At 36.8% G+C, this 14,938-nt stretch overlaps 1 protein-coding gene and 1 long non-coding RNA gene across 2 annotated transcripts in view; one reads left to right on the forward strand and one right to left on the reverse strand.

Annotated features, from left to right (window-relative positions):
- LOC136043800 (monocarboxylate transporter 12-like) overlaps positions 1-14,938 on the reverse strand; it is a 257,201-nt gene that overhangs the window by 222,033 nt on the left and 20,230 nt on the right. The gene's annotated exons all lie outside the window — the stretch shown is intronic.
- Positions 12,850-14,938, forward strand: part of LOC136043801 (uncharacterized) — a 33,322-nt gene continuing 31,233 nt past the window's right edge. Inside the window, exon 1 of the long non-coding RNA XR_010621724.1 lies at positions 12,850-12,948. This is a non-coding gene — a long non-coding RNA (uncharacterized LOC136043801). The remainder of the gene's footprint in view (positions 12,949-14,938) is intronic.

A 14,938-nucleotide genomic window follows, 5' to 3' on the forward strand; every position in this document is an offset into this window, starting at 1 on the left:
AAATGCTGTGACACGTGTATAGTTGATTCTAGTGCAGTGAAAACGAAGGAGTTGCTGTCACCAGATTGGAGGTACTACCGATTGGAAGTTACAAGAAACATACCTTTAGGTATGATAAGACCCCACAGCCTCTGGGACAAGGGCCGTAAATTGCACAAATTGCCTAACGGTAGGATTTGAAGTGGAAAAAAGGAGGGGGGGGGGGTAAATTCTATCTCAGGTTTCCAATTGGATGGAAACTTTCACCGTTCACTGTCAGGGCCACGATGATTACATTTTTTTTTTTAGAAGGAACGGGGGTTAAGGGGCACGGAAACGGAGTAAAAAAAAAAAATTGCTCCCGGTGAAGTTTGACACTTACACCTGTATGTCTTTGTATCAAGATAAACCCGATGCAAATAAAACTTCAATAAAAACCCCGACACCGTAGCACAAAAAAATGGGCTGAAAACTTTTATCTGTTAACCTTGAAAATTATATCCTTAACACACTGGAATAAGAAGACCCCAATACAGGAGGAAAAAACATTTGTTCCATCGAAACATGGCCAAAAAAGAGCTAAAATTTTCTTTGGAGGTCTGAAACTTAAAACCGCAATTCCTTGGGCCAAGAGGATGCTAATGAGCTAAGACAATTTTAGTGCGCATGGGCGCCCCAAAATGTGGCTCCAAAAAACAGCCAACATTTTTCAAATCCATTTTAATCCGTTATTAAGATGGGCTAAGGTTACCACAAACATTGGTACAAACAATGGATCAAATTAAAAAGCACCAATAAAAGGCAAACATTCCCCCCTCCCTCTATCTGAACGATTTACAACTTGTATCCATTATCTCCTAGGCTAAGGAAAACCTTACACATCCAACAAAAATCAAATTGAGCGGGCCCTCCCAAAATGGGCTTAAAACGTTTTTCGGTCGTCTTGAAACTTGTGTCTGAGAATCCTAAAACAAGGAACCTCAATTTTCTCACAGTAAAGAAAAAAATATTGAGTCGCCTAAAAGCAGGGTCCAAAAAAGCGACTAAACCCTTCTTTCCTTAGCGGCTTGAAACTCAAACCGTGAATCCCTTGGCCAAGTATATATTTGTGTATTAATTTTATAATATTTAGTATAATATTTGCTACAACAAATATTTCAGCTGGAGAAAGTGGGCGCATAAAAATTTTTTTTTCGGTTGGATTGAAACTTTCAAGAATCGTTACCTGGGATACGGTAACCTCAAATTTGGTTTGGAGGGAATAGATTATAAGGGGAAGCAGGCCAAATGTTTTTTCATCCCTAATCAGTTTGAAACTTACCTCCAGGTCAAGTCTCTGGGTCAAGATGAACCCAATATGATAGGAATATGAAGTATTAGTATTCCTATCCTTCGTATCAATATTCCTATCATATCAATTTTTATCATCTAATGCTATCAATATGAAGGTGAACCCAAGGCGATACAAATAAAATAGTTTGGGGGTGTAGGTATTAAAAATGGGACCCAAAAAATGCCAAAAAGAGTATTTTTGATTGGCTAAAATTCACATTGGTAGCTCCTTGGGCAGGGAGTGCCCTAATGTAAAATAGTGGCTCCCACAAAAAGAACAATCATTTTTCGTTTCGCAATAGCCTCAAACTTACAACTGTAAGCTTTTAGAATAAGGGACAATGCCTAAAATGAGCCCGGAAAGTAGTCAAAATACTATTTTCCTGAATAACTGAAAACTTACAACAGTAGTCTGCTCGGCCCAGGGAAATAACAATTTTTGCTTGACGTAGTTCCCCTCCCCAAAGATGGGTCCCATAAAGAGGGAATTTATTTCTGATCGGCTCGAAACTTATATTCTTAAGTCCTTGGGTCCTATTAAACAGAAACTAACCGATCGTTTCCAATCATAGACTGCCGTATCATTATGAGAGTTGTGGTTATTTTATATGGTTTGGAACGGGGGTCAATGGTATAATTCTTGACTCTTTAAGCTCAGCCAGAGTCGACCCAGCTCTAAATAGTTACCTAGAGAAATCTGAGAGAAAACACGGGATGTGTCGGATGATTTGCCCCAAACCACACATTCCACGGTGGATTGGTGGATACGGTGTGGATTGTTAGAGTGATTTATGCATCTTATTCTGTCTTTAGTGGGCCTGAAACCGTTTTGACTCAATTCTAGATACATCCTTGAATATGTAAGCATCTTAATCCTCAATTCATGTTTTGATTGGTTGTAGCTGCTAGTTTGTTTCTTAGCCCATGGACTTGTAGTTGCAAATGCCACACGGACCAGAAAAATGTTTTTTGATGATTACTGGGCCCCCTAACACCCCGCTCTCCAAACAAAAACTTTCGTTCTCGGAAACCCAGACAAGCATCCTTAAACCTTTCAAGTCTGTTTTTTAACCTTTTATAGGTAACTGATATAAGCGATTATTTTTGGTACATTGGTGTCTCCTTGACCCCATTCGATTTTAATTCAAGATCAACGGCTTTTAATTTGAATTAAAATCCAGTAGTTGTGGGCATCAAGTCATGGCTAATTGTAGAAAAGCCAAGACAGATAGTCCGATTGAGTGAGAGGCAAATCTGGTATTAACCCCCTTATTAGGATCGTATAAAAATGATGTTAGTTCATTTGTTAATAGATAAGTCTATTATTTATCCATGCGTCATCCCTAGGGCAGAAGAACTAAGGTAGATAGTCATAGAGCTAAGATAGTCATAGAATCTATAGTTTTCCAAGAATGGTTAAATGGCACAGGTAAACGGCGGGAGTAATACATTGAAGGCAGATAGCTTTCTGCTAAGCTGACGTTAGAGCGTTGCCTCTGACTAAAGTGTTATTTTGTCAATTGGCATTATGGAATATGTCAATATAATGAATTTGGTCAGGTCTATAACAGTATTAATATTACTTGTCTAATAAGTACCAATAATTTACTATGATAACTAGTTGCGAGTTTGGACCACGCTCAGCCTCACCAGGCCTCTTCCTTCCATAATCACACGCTTCTGAGGGTCAAACCCTCTTTGCACTACATATAGCACCCTTCCACCATGCATGGCACACCTCTGCAATGCACGGCACACTTCATAAGAAAAGCTAAGAAAGTATAACCAAAATTGTACTGTTTTATGTTTGAGTCCCCCAGCATCTACCCTAAGAGTAAGGCATATGTACGAAATTTATATTTTCATAATGCGTTAATGGTTTATTTTGATGTTATTCTATCCTCGATAAAGATACTTTGGAGAAACACTGTATATAACCCAGCGCAGCATTTCCAATGAAGTCTTGTTCCTAAACACTCCATTAAAAATGACGCTTTCATCAGATAATTTTGTCCCCATGTTTGCATATCACATTGTTTAACATTTACATTAGCATCCCAACTTGGCTAGATGAACGGTGTTCGTATAGCGGCCTATTATCTTAATTGTTCAGAACTAGATCTTTTTCTGAAACTGATTTGTGGGATCTTCCACAGAGGGGGTCCTTATTTTATAGCTTTACTTAATCGATTCAGATGTGTTCCGCTTCCAGCATTCCAATGTAGAGTCCTTCGTAGCTCGCATATTTCAAGTTGAATGTTAGCTACAGGATCGCCGATGCATGACTAGACATTGTCAGGAAGAAATGTGGATTTTTACTTGGAAAAGAATAATTTAAGATGAATTTAAACTTTTTTCTGTTGTCTGGAGTGGGTTAGATTTATTTTTAAAGAAAAGGCATTTATTTGAATAAATTATTCAGTAAGAAATAATAATTTGGAAACAATTTTACACGTGCACGACCTGGAATTTCGCATCGACAAGCTAGGTCAGGCACGTAAGCAAGAGTTTTTTCGGGGAAGGGGAATAATAACAATTTTTATTTTGGGTAGGGGGCAACAATTAATTTTCTTTATATAATTTGAAAATTTGAACCATAAATTAAAGAAAATAAGAATTCTGGTTTACAGAGAAAGGGTAACAGATACTGACGAATCAAAGCACTTATATCATTAATTTATTCTATATATCGATCAGTTTATGCATATTAAAACAATTACATTTGAATAAGATATGGCTCGAAATTATACTCTTTACTTGTACTTTTTTGTATGCATTTTAAACACAAGCCTACAAGCCTAAACGAGTTTTTCACCTGTATAAAAACTTATTTTGCGAAAATATTTTATAACGGATACGGAACCCCAAAACGGTAAAACAGCAAAGGTGTAGGCACCAGTTTCTCGCCAATTATAATTTTTAGGTTTACTTTAATAAATTATAAAAAAAACTGTCCAATTATTGAAAGACTACTGCCCCCTTAACCCCCCCTCCCTCCACAATGACGCCTATGGTCCTAAATACTACAAGAGAACATGGTGTTTTGTTAATTGCTCTATTTCACCTGTTTAAGGTGCTTTATTCAAATAAAGGGAATCATTAAGAAACATTAGTATTTATGCTGAACAAAGTTTTTATCTGCCCAAAGCATACCCGAAATTAAGCAGTCATCTCAAAAAAAAATCGAACGTACATTTTGATTTCTATTTATGGAATGATTCATTTAAGATTATAATTATGACGGAGGTGAGGTTATATAATAAGACTTTACCCTTTAGATGCAAACAAAAAGCAATGATATACATCGGATAAAATTTGAGGATGCTTAAAGAACGGCATTCACACGCAATAGGACTATTGAGGGATCGTCAGGAGGGGGCGTGATTGAGAGTGGGGGCATGATTATCAAAGATTTTAACAAAGTAGTAGCAGCCTACGAACTGTTACTATGCATATGAAACGTTTATTACTCTTAAGCTTTTTTTTTCATTTATCAAAGCGCAAAGATCTTACATATTGATTCTGTTTGCTGATATTATCGTTTTTTCTTCGTCAAAGTTTACAGATTCTTGTTTTGTTTTATCAAAGGGCTAAGATGTTATACATCACTGTCAAATAGAACATTGATGGCAACCTCATCAGTGTCCTTAGACCTCTGATCAGAGTAGAAACGAGAAAAATGTTTGCAAAAAATATATCTAGGAATTAAAATTCCTCAGATATTCGTTATAATCGTTTTCTGTCGAAAGATTTAAAACTTTAAAACATTGATTTGCTAAAAAACAGGTTTATTATCATACATTCAAATTGAATATGGTTCAACACAGTCCTCTGTCGCTACTGGTGGATATCAGTCTGTTGATATTCAGCATACTCTTCAGCTTATTTAGCTTAATCTTGTATTCAGTATATCCTTATGCTCAGTGGAAAAAATACAGGGGGTTGGCAAGAGTGCCTGTACCCTCCAAAGTTTTGAAAAATACATGATTGCTCGAATTTTCATACCCCCCCCCCCAAAGTTTTAGAAAATACCTCTGTTGGTATTTTCATTGAAAAGTTGATAAAAGGCAAACTCCCCCCTCGATATACAAGTATTAATTTTATGCTAATACGCTATGCTTATGCTAAGTATTGAATACATGCTAATATTCATCCATGAACATCTAAATAATCTAGGATTTAAACGGAAAAAGAGAAAACAGTTAAAATGTATACATTGTTGGCACGTTCTTTTGATAACTTGGATGCACAAAGTATGTTTTGATTCAGATCAACATCCTCTCAACATTCTCTGAAATTTTCACCTTTATACCATTAGCTTTAGCAATAGTAGTAGTAGCTTTAGTAATAGTAGTAGCAGTGGTATTAGCAGCAGTAGTGGTAGTTTTAGTGGAATTAGTAACATGTTAATATTGTCTTTTGGTTAGTTCACCATCCCCCGCATCAAGCCCTGTAGGTTTTAACTTCAAATTCCAAGCCAGTCTTAAGATGTTGATTCACCTTTTTGACAACTTGCACACACACAGCGTACTTTGATTTAATTCAACTTCCCCCTCAATATCCACAGAAATTTCCACGTTGATACCATTAGCCTTAGTTTTAAAATTAATCATGCCCCTCTCCTCATGCCCAGGAAGTTTCAACTTGACACTCTAAGCCGTTCTTAAGATATTGCTGATACACCCTTTTGACAATTTGGTTCAACTTCCCCCAAATCAAGCACTGTAAGTCTCAACTTCAAACTCCAAGCCAGTCATAACATTCTGATTCCGTCTTTTGATAACTTGCGCGCACACAGCGTGCTTTGATTTAATTCAACTTCCTCCTCAATATCCCCAGAAATTTTAACTTTGATACCCTCATCCTTAGTAGTAAGGCTAATCATGCCCCTCTCCTTATGCCCAGGAAGTTTCAACCTGATACTCTGAGTTGTTTCCAAGATATTGCTGATACGCCCTTTTGACAATTTAGTTCAACTTCCCCCACATCAAGCCCTCTAAGTTTCAACTTCAAACTCCAAGCCAGTCCTAAGATGTGGATTCGCTCTTTTGACAACTTGCGTGAACACACCGTGCTTTGATTTAATTCAAATTCCTCCTTAATATCCCCAGAAATTTTCAATTTAATACCCTCAGCCTTAGTGGTAAGGCTAATCATGCCCCTCTCATCATGCCCAGGAAGTTTCAACTTAATACTCTAAGCCTTTCCTAAGATCTTACTGATACGCCCTTTTGACAGTTTAGTTCAAGTTACCCCTCAATATTTCGAGAAATTTTTAACATAATACTCCTTGCCTTAGCAGCAGTCACAATAGAAGTGGAGGACCCAAATATAGAAGTTTGCCCCCTCGTCAATACCTCACTCTTTACGCTAAAGTTTGAATTTTGTTCCAAGTCTGTAAGAATAACCCCTGAATCACAAAGGCTGTTTAATTTGAAAAAATAGCTCTTTTGAAGGTACTAAAAAAATTAGCGTAAAGAACGAGGTATTGACGAGTGGGCAACCCCCTCATATACGTAATTATTTCCATTCGTTTTAAGATTTAATATTGCTCTTTACTTTCAGTTGAAAAAACTTGTTTTTTATTTAATTTCTCATCGTTTTTTCATTAATGCTGGGTAATCTGGCACCTCCTTTATGGAAGATTCCCTTTCCCCATGAAAAATATCGTTCATGCAAAGATCCTTCCACGTAACCCCCTCCCTCCGACTTCCCCCTCCAGAAAAAAAATTCCCCTGAAAACCTGTGTATGCTTCCCAATAACTAATATTATATGTAAACAATGGGCGAAATTCATAACTTTCAGCCCTTCTTCTAGGGACTGTGGGGGATTAAGTGACCCTCAAAGACATAGTTATTAAATTTTTTGACTATGTTATACAAAATGGGTATCTAAAAATTTTAATTGGGCGACTTTGGAAAAATATGAGCGTGGTAGGGCGCTAAGTTGCCCTCGAATTTTTTCAGACACTTGAAAAGGGCACTAGAGCTTTTAATTTTCGTTCGAATGAGCCCTTTCACGATATTCTAGGACCACAGGGTCAATACTATCATCCCTGGGAAAAAAACAAACAAACACGCATCCGCGATCTTTCTCCTGGCAAAAATACAAAATTCTACATTTTTGCAGATATGAGCTTGAAACCTCTACAGTACGGTTTTCTGAATCCTACCAAACTCTACGCTGAATCTGTTGGAATGATTTTCATTAAGATTCTACAACACATAGGGGGTTTTCCCCTTTTTTTTCGAAAACAAGGCCCATTTTCTCAGGCTTGTAATTTTTGATTTGTGAAACTAAACTTGATGAAACTTATTTGTTTGAAACCAGCATACAAATCCAATTCTTTTGATATATCTATTAATATCGGAATTCCGATTTTTTTTTAGTTCCGGTTACTATTGAGCCGGTCGCTCTTTACTTACAGTTCGCTACCACGAATTGTTTAATAAGTTGCTATCTTTTTGCCCAAAATTGCCGAAGCGAGGTTCGATCCCTGGACCTCGTATTAACAAGCAGGGTAGCAATCTACTGCGTTGCTACGGGTTTAATGTGATTATACATTTTAATCTATGTTTCTTTTTAACTTTGAAGCTCAAAGCTTCATATTTGCTACATTAATATTTTAATATGAGTCTTTACTGAAAAGTTTTTAATCATTGGTTCATGGTTGGCTAATATTAAAAATATTTATAAAGTCCTATTGCTTAGTGCCTTACTTCAATACTTAAACGTCAATAAGTTCTAATTCCCCGTTGGGGCTTAAAGTACAAAAATGTTTGGGTAGATTGGAGGCATAACTTAATTTACTGACTCTTCCCATTATAAAAATTGGAAGTCCCTCTGCCCATTCCCCTTCCTTCTCCTTACGCAACCAGAAAGTTTCAGCACCAGCATCCAAGCTTTTCCCAAGATACCTCAATTATGATATATTGATTACCTGGAAGCACATATGGTTATTTGTTTGGATGTTATCGTCCCATCTTAAGTCAAGCTTGAAGTCCAGTCGGCTTCCCTCTCAACACTCCCTGAAAGTTACAATTTGAAACCCCAAGGTGTTCCGAAGATAGCCTGTTGCAGATACAGAACTTTTATAACTTGCTACCATATGCGTCTTTTGATTTGTCTCGATAATAAATACCGCACAGATTATAAGTCCCACAGGAGCTTTTAATGCGAAACATTTTGATGGATAGTAAAAAAAGGGTTTAGCTCCTTCCCACTCCCTACTAAAATTGGAAGTCACTTTGCCTTTCTGCTTTATTTCCCAACAGCACCTGAAAGTTTCAGCCTCACTCCTTAAGCTGTTCTTAAGATATTGTAGATATCCTAATTTTATGATCGCAAAGTTTCTACTCCTTTTTTCGAGCTGGAGGATTACATATGGTGTTTTGATAACCTGGATTCACATAATGTCTTTAGGTTTAACAACAAGATCTTCCTAAGACATATTTGAACACCTACTTGTCCCCAAACAATCCCTAAAAGTTTCAATTCGATATTAGCCGGTCTCAAGACGTTATAGAAACTACTTTTGAACATTCTGGAAAAACATCGTCTTTTGATATACCTTGCTATGTATAGAGATTGTAAGTCCGATAGGAACTGATTGTGTAACAGCATTTTGTTGTATCCCAGGGATAAAAAGCTGTTTACCCCATTTCCTCCATGAAAAATTTGAAGTCCCCTTTCCCCATATTTCCCCTTCTTTTCCCAACAATTTGTTTAAGTTTTAAATTCAAACTCCAAGCCGTTCCCAAGATATTGCAGATATGCTTTTCATATGCTACGGATACACAGTGCAGAAATTTTGATAGCCTCGGGACGCATATTATCTCGCGGCTTATTAACTCAGGTCTTTGCTGTGAAAAAAATTCCATAGGACCTCACAGTCAAAAATCTCTAGGGTGATCAGGTAAAGACGAAACTGAGCCCATATTCACTCCCTCCACTAAAGATAAAGGCTCCAAGCATTACCCCCCAATTACTCATTGAAAGTACAAATTCTATATAAAACCGTTCACGAGATATCACAAATAAAATGTTTTGAAAAATCGGGAACATAAAATGCTTTTTGTTGGACTCAAGTACGTGGGTAGTTTCAGGGGTATGTGTTGGAAACTCTGGAAATTTTTGGCCTTGAGAACGATCCCTTACAGTTGCAATATGACTAGACAGCTAAGACCTAACATACCCACCTTTTCTTTTGATACATATGTGTGTACTACGGGCAATTTAAAGAAATTAGAACCATTGCTGCTAGGGCTACGAGGGTTATGTCAACACTGGTGCCCCGCTGGCATACTTTTTTGACCTTTCGACTAATTTGAAAAAAAAAATATTTAGCTCAAAATTAGGATTCAGTACCATTGGTATTTAGGTGGTCGCCAAGGGGGCATAAGAGGGAGACTGATCGTCCCAATTTCGGTGCTTAATAAGAGTCCTGTAACTTTCAATTTCTCACCCAAAAGAGCAACCTCCCAAGTTTTTACGACCACATCCTTCAAACTAAGCGACCAGAAAAATGAATGGTACATAATACATACATCACTCTTTGCCGGGGCAACGCCAATCCGTTGCCGCTGGCTTAGAAGGCTTGAACAAAATCTGCAAAATTATAGAAAATTTTATGAGCTTCCAGGAATTTACATTATCCATTTCTCAATCCCAATGAGGAAAAATGATTTCGTTCTGCCTTTTACAGTACTGGGGCAACAAACATATGCTCAGAAAGAGAAAGAAAACTGCTAAGGCAAGACGTGTTGCCCCGTAACTTAATTACCAGTTGAGTGGATAGTTAGCTTACATCCACATGCAACATTTTCCCAGAGACAAAATTGCTCAATGAGATAAGGAAAAGCCAATTGCCTTGCTGCTATCCTCAGCAAAGGGGATGGCCCTAAAAAGGGCCTGAAATCGATAAATTATGACAGGTATCATGCTCAAACAAAGAGCAGTGCTATTGGGCATTTTCAAAGCTCGCCAACGCCAACCAAGCAGTTTCTGCATATTTATCTGTCTTCTTTATGAGAGGTCAACAGCGCGGTAAACATAATTGCCAAAACTAGCGGCTACTGGTATTTAAAAAAAATATCACACTGATGTTACAACACTAACGATCATTGTCTTGACTGTCAAGACATCTGTGTCTTGACATTAAGAACAAAAGATTTTTACTCCAAAAATCATGAGGACAGACACGAGTCAGGAAAAAATATTGATTAGGTTCGAAAATTTTAAGCTTACCCTAGATTAGTAAAAGCTAATTACTTTCCTTGTCTCTATGGTGACAACCAATTAAAAGCACGGTGGGAATAGGAAATAAAATGTATTTTTAGAAATCGAGGGCGGTTGATCTAAATAAAAGACCCTGTTGAAAAGGCAAAACATTTAAAAGAGCTTCCCTTCTTCAAACCTATTGATAGCAGCAGAATAGCAACACATGCAATTTAGCAGGCAATAAGAACACGTTAAAGAGGTTTTTTCTAAGAAAAAATTGGGATATTCACTCTTTTCCTTGCGACAAGAAAGGACCTTCTAGAGAGATAAACATCAGAGATAATAATTAGTGTTACAGGTGTCTATTGATATGTCAAGGACCTTTTCAATGTGAATTTAGGTGGGGGGATTCGTACAGAAAATACTTGGGAATATGCTAGTATTTATCGAAAAAGTGATTTTACACATAGGGCAGTATACGAAAAAGGGCTTTTACACATGACTCAATCATTAATTAATTTGATCGACCTCAGACACAGGAAAAAAAAGTTATAGCTAGCTGCTGGGGCCTTCGGTCCTTGCAAACGCGGCCTCGCTTCTTGCTTTGCTTTTATTAAACCGCATATATAACCGCCTCGCTTTGGCGGTGATTTAACTGAAAAAACGCCCTAAAAGGGTTATTTTCCCCTTTAAATCTGCAATGAAAATCCCCGGTCCCCTAAGATTTTAAATCTGCATAGCAGCGATTCTATAGAAGACGTCAAAGAAATGTTTTCCTGGAGAGAAATTGAGACATCCACTTTTTTCCTTCCTAAAAGGAAAAAACCTCTAGGCAAGGAAACTTCTGAGACAGCAATCAGTGTTACAGGTGTCTGCTATTTCTTGGGGAAGTTTCTGGATGAAGTTTACTATCTAACAAGATTAGTATTAACACAGAATCTTTGAACATTCGGAAAGAAAGTGTTTTTTTTTTTGTTTTTTTTTTTTAGGAAAAAAATATCACGTAGTGCGAAACTTTGACGAAGATCATTATTATTATTAAATAAAAAGACAAGTTTTTTCAACTGAATGGAAGGAGCAACATTAAAACTTAAGAAGAACAGAAATTATTACGTATATGAAGGAGATGCCCCTCACCAACACATCGCTCTTCATGCTAAAGTTTTTCAGCACTTTAAAAAAAGTTACTTATTGCTCTAATTATACGACCTTTGTGTTTCAGGAGTCGTTTTTAAAGAATTGGGACAAAATTTAAACTTTAGCGTAGAGAGAGAGGCGTTGAGGAGGCGCAACCCCCCTCATATACGTAATAGTTTCTATTCGTTTTAAGTTTCAATGTTGTTCCTTACTTTCAGTTGAAAAAACTTTTTTTTTTATAATTTCTCATTGTTTTTTAAACAATGCCAGGATATCCAGCTCCATCTTCACGGGAAAATCCCCCTACCCATGGAAATATTCTCTGGACTCAATCTTGTTGAAAATTTACACCCAACAATTACCCTTAACATCTCAAAGCGTAAATTGAGTCGGAAAAGAGAAATCAAGACATATAAAGAAATTTCGCTTAGGAATTCTGGCAAATCCCCCTAGTATATAATTTCCCCTGAAAAGTTCAACCCCTGGAAACTTCCCTCTCCATTAGAAATTCCCCTCGTGTAAAATTTGCCAAACAGAAAATCTGTGCTCCTCTTTCCATGCGAAAAACGTATGCATGCTTCCCAATAACAAATACTATACGTAAACAATGGGTATATTTTATAACTTAAAAACCTCTTCCCAGGGATTGTGGGGGGTCATGTTTATATCCAAAGACATAGTTATCGGGTCTTTCAACTACGCGGAATAAAATGTCTATCCCAAAATTTTGATCGGACGATTTTGGAAAAATTACTGAGGGGGGCCTAGTTGCCCTCAAATTTTTTTGGTTACTTAAAAAGGACACTAGAAAATTTTCATTTCCAATAGAATGAGCCCTCTCACCACATTCTAGCCCCAATGGGTCAATAAGATCTACCTTGGAAAAAAAAAATAAACACGCATCCGTGATCTTTCTTCTGAGAAAAAATTCAAAAATACACATTTTTGTAGATAGGAGCTTGAAACTTCCACAGTAGGGTTCTCTGATACGCTGAAACTGATGCTGAGATTTAATAAGATTCTATGGCTTTTAGGGGGTGTTTACCCCCTTTTTTAATAACTCAGGCAAACTTTCTCAGTCTCGTAACCTTTGATGGGTACAACTAAATTTAAAGAAACTTATATATTTGAATTCAGAATAAGGATTCAATATTTATTGGTATCAAAATTCTGTTTTCTAGAGTTTTGGTTACTACTGAGCCTGGTCGCTCCTTACTTACAGTTCGCTACCACGAAGTGTTGATACCTAATAATAGCGGTCGGATGCATCCAAAGCACTGGTAAGTGTATTGTAATTGGTAAGCATTGGTAAATTGGCAAGGTAAATATAATTAAGGATAAAGATCCTCTAGAGCGATAAGAGCAATAAGTCTAGAACGGAAATTATTCCGTATACGAAAGGGGCTGTCCCCTCCTCAACGCCCCGCTCTTTACGCTAAAGTTTGACTCTTTCTCAAAACTCTACTTAAAAAAAATATTTCAGCGTAAAGAGTGAGGCGTTGAGGAGGGGGCAACCCCCTTCATATACGGAATAATTTCTGTTCGTTTTAAGTTTTAATGTCGCTCCTTACTTGCAGTTGAAAAATTTGCTTTTATTTAATTTCTGAACGTTTTGAATTAATGCATGTTTTGATTTTGGCTCACCGTACGAAAATAATTAAAATGAAATTTGCATATTATTTTGTTTTGGCTAAATGGCTTTCTCATAACTTCGATCGGACGATTTTGACAAAAAAGGGAGTGGGGAGGAGCTCTAGTTGCCCTTCAATTTTTGGCTACTTAAAAAGGCAACTAGAGCTTTTATTTATTTTTTTACAAACGTTTTTATTAGTAATAAATATAAGAAACTTACAAATTAACTTACAAAACGAACTTCTATATTTGTATATTTTTATTACGTATATGAGGGGGTTCGCCCCCTCGTCAGTACCCCCCTTTTTACACTAGAGATTGATTTTTATCCCGATTCTTTAAGAATGACCCCTGAAACACAAAGGCCGCAGAATATATTGTTGAAATTACTGAAAATACTTTAGTGCAAAGAGCAAGGTATTGTGGAGGACCCCCTTATATACATAATAATTTCTCTTTGTTTTAGGTTTTAATTCTGCTCCTTACTTCCAGTTGGAAAAAACTTTTTTTATTCCTTTTCTCATTGTTTTTTTTTAATAACACTAGAAAATCCTACACCTCCTTCATGGAAATTTTCTTCCCTCATGATAAATTCTTCCGTGTTGAAATCCTCCCAAGTGATCCCCTTCCCCTTCCCCATCAAAGCGAAAAAGTCCCCCTGAAAACGTCTGTACACTTCCCAGTAACCATTACTCTACGTTAAAAAATCGTCAAAGTTTGGAACTTGCAGCCCCTCCTCCGGGAACTGTGGGGGAGTAAGTCGTTCGTACCGAAAGACATATTTATTAAATTTTTCGACTATGCTGAGCAAAATGTCTATCTCAAAATTTTGATCTGTCGACTTAGGGAAAAAAATAGCATAGGAGGGGGCCTAGGTGCCCTTCAATTTTTTGATCTCTTAAAAAAGCCACTAGAACTTTTAATTTCCGTTAGAATAAGACCTCTGGTGACATTCTAGGACCACTGGTGCGATACAATCACCTATGTGCCCTCCAATTTTTATGATCACTTAAAAAGAGCACTAGAATAAGCCTTCTCGTGACATTCTAGGACCCCTGGTGCGATACGATCTCCCCTGGGGAAAAAAACAATAAAAAAATAAATAAATAAACACGCATCCGGGATCTATCTTCTGGCAAAAAATACAAAATTTCACATTTTTTTAGATAGGAGCTTGAAACTTCTACAGTAGGGTTCTCTGATACGCTACATCTGACGGTGTGAGTTTCGTCAAGATTCTGTGATTGTTAGAGGGTTTTAGGGGGTATTTCCTAAAAGAAGGCAAATTTTCTAAGGCTCATAACTTTTGATGGGTAAGACTAAATTGATGAAACTTATGGATTTAAAATCAGCATACAAATTCAATTCTTTTGATGTAAATATTGGTATCAAAATTCTATTTTTTTAAAGTTTCGGTTACTATTTAGCTGGATCGCTCCTTACTGCATTTCGTTACCACAAACTTTTTGATAAAAATAACTCACTCGCTATAGCGGTCAGAAGTGGAAAGGTTAAAAGTTATGCCGAAAATACTAAACATCATATTTCTTATAGATGGTGAACAGCTTTTTATCTTTTTATGGCGGAGTGGTTTTTATAACTTACTATTTTTTATATAAATATTTTTATACCATTTTA

This window comes from Artemia franciscana, chromosome 2 (genome assembly GCF_032884065.1).
Source record: "Artemia franciscana chromosome 2, ASM3288406v1, whole genome shotgun sequence".
NCBI classification, from domain to species: Eukaryota; Metazoa; Arthropoda; class Branchiopoda; order Anostraca; family Artemiidae; genus Artemia; species Artemia franciscana.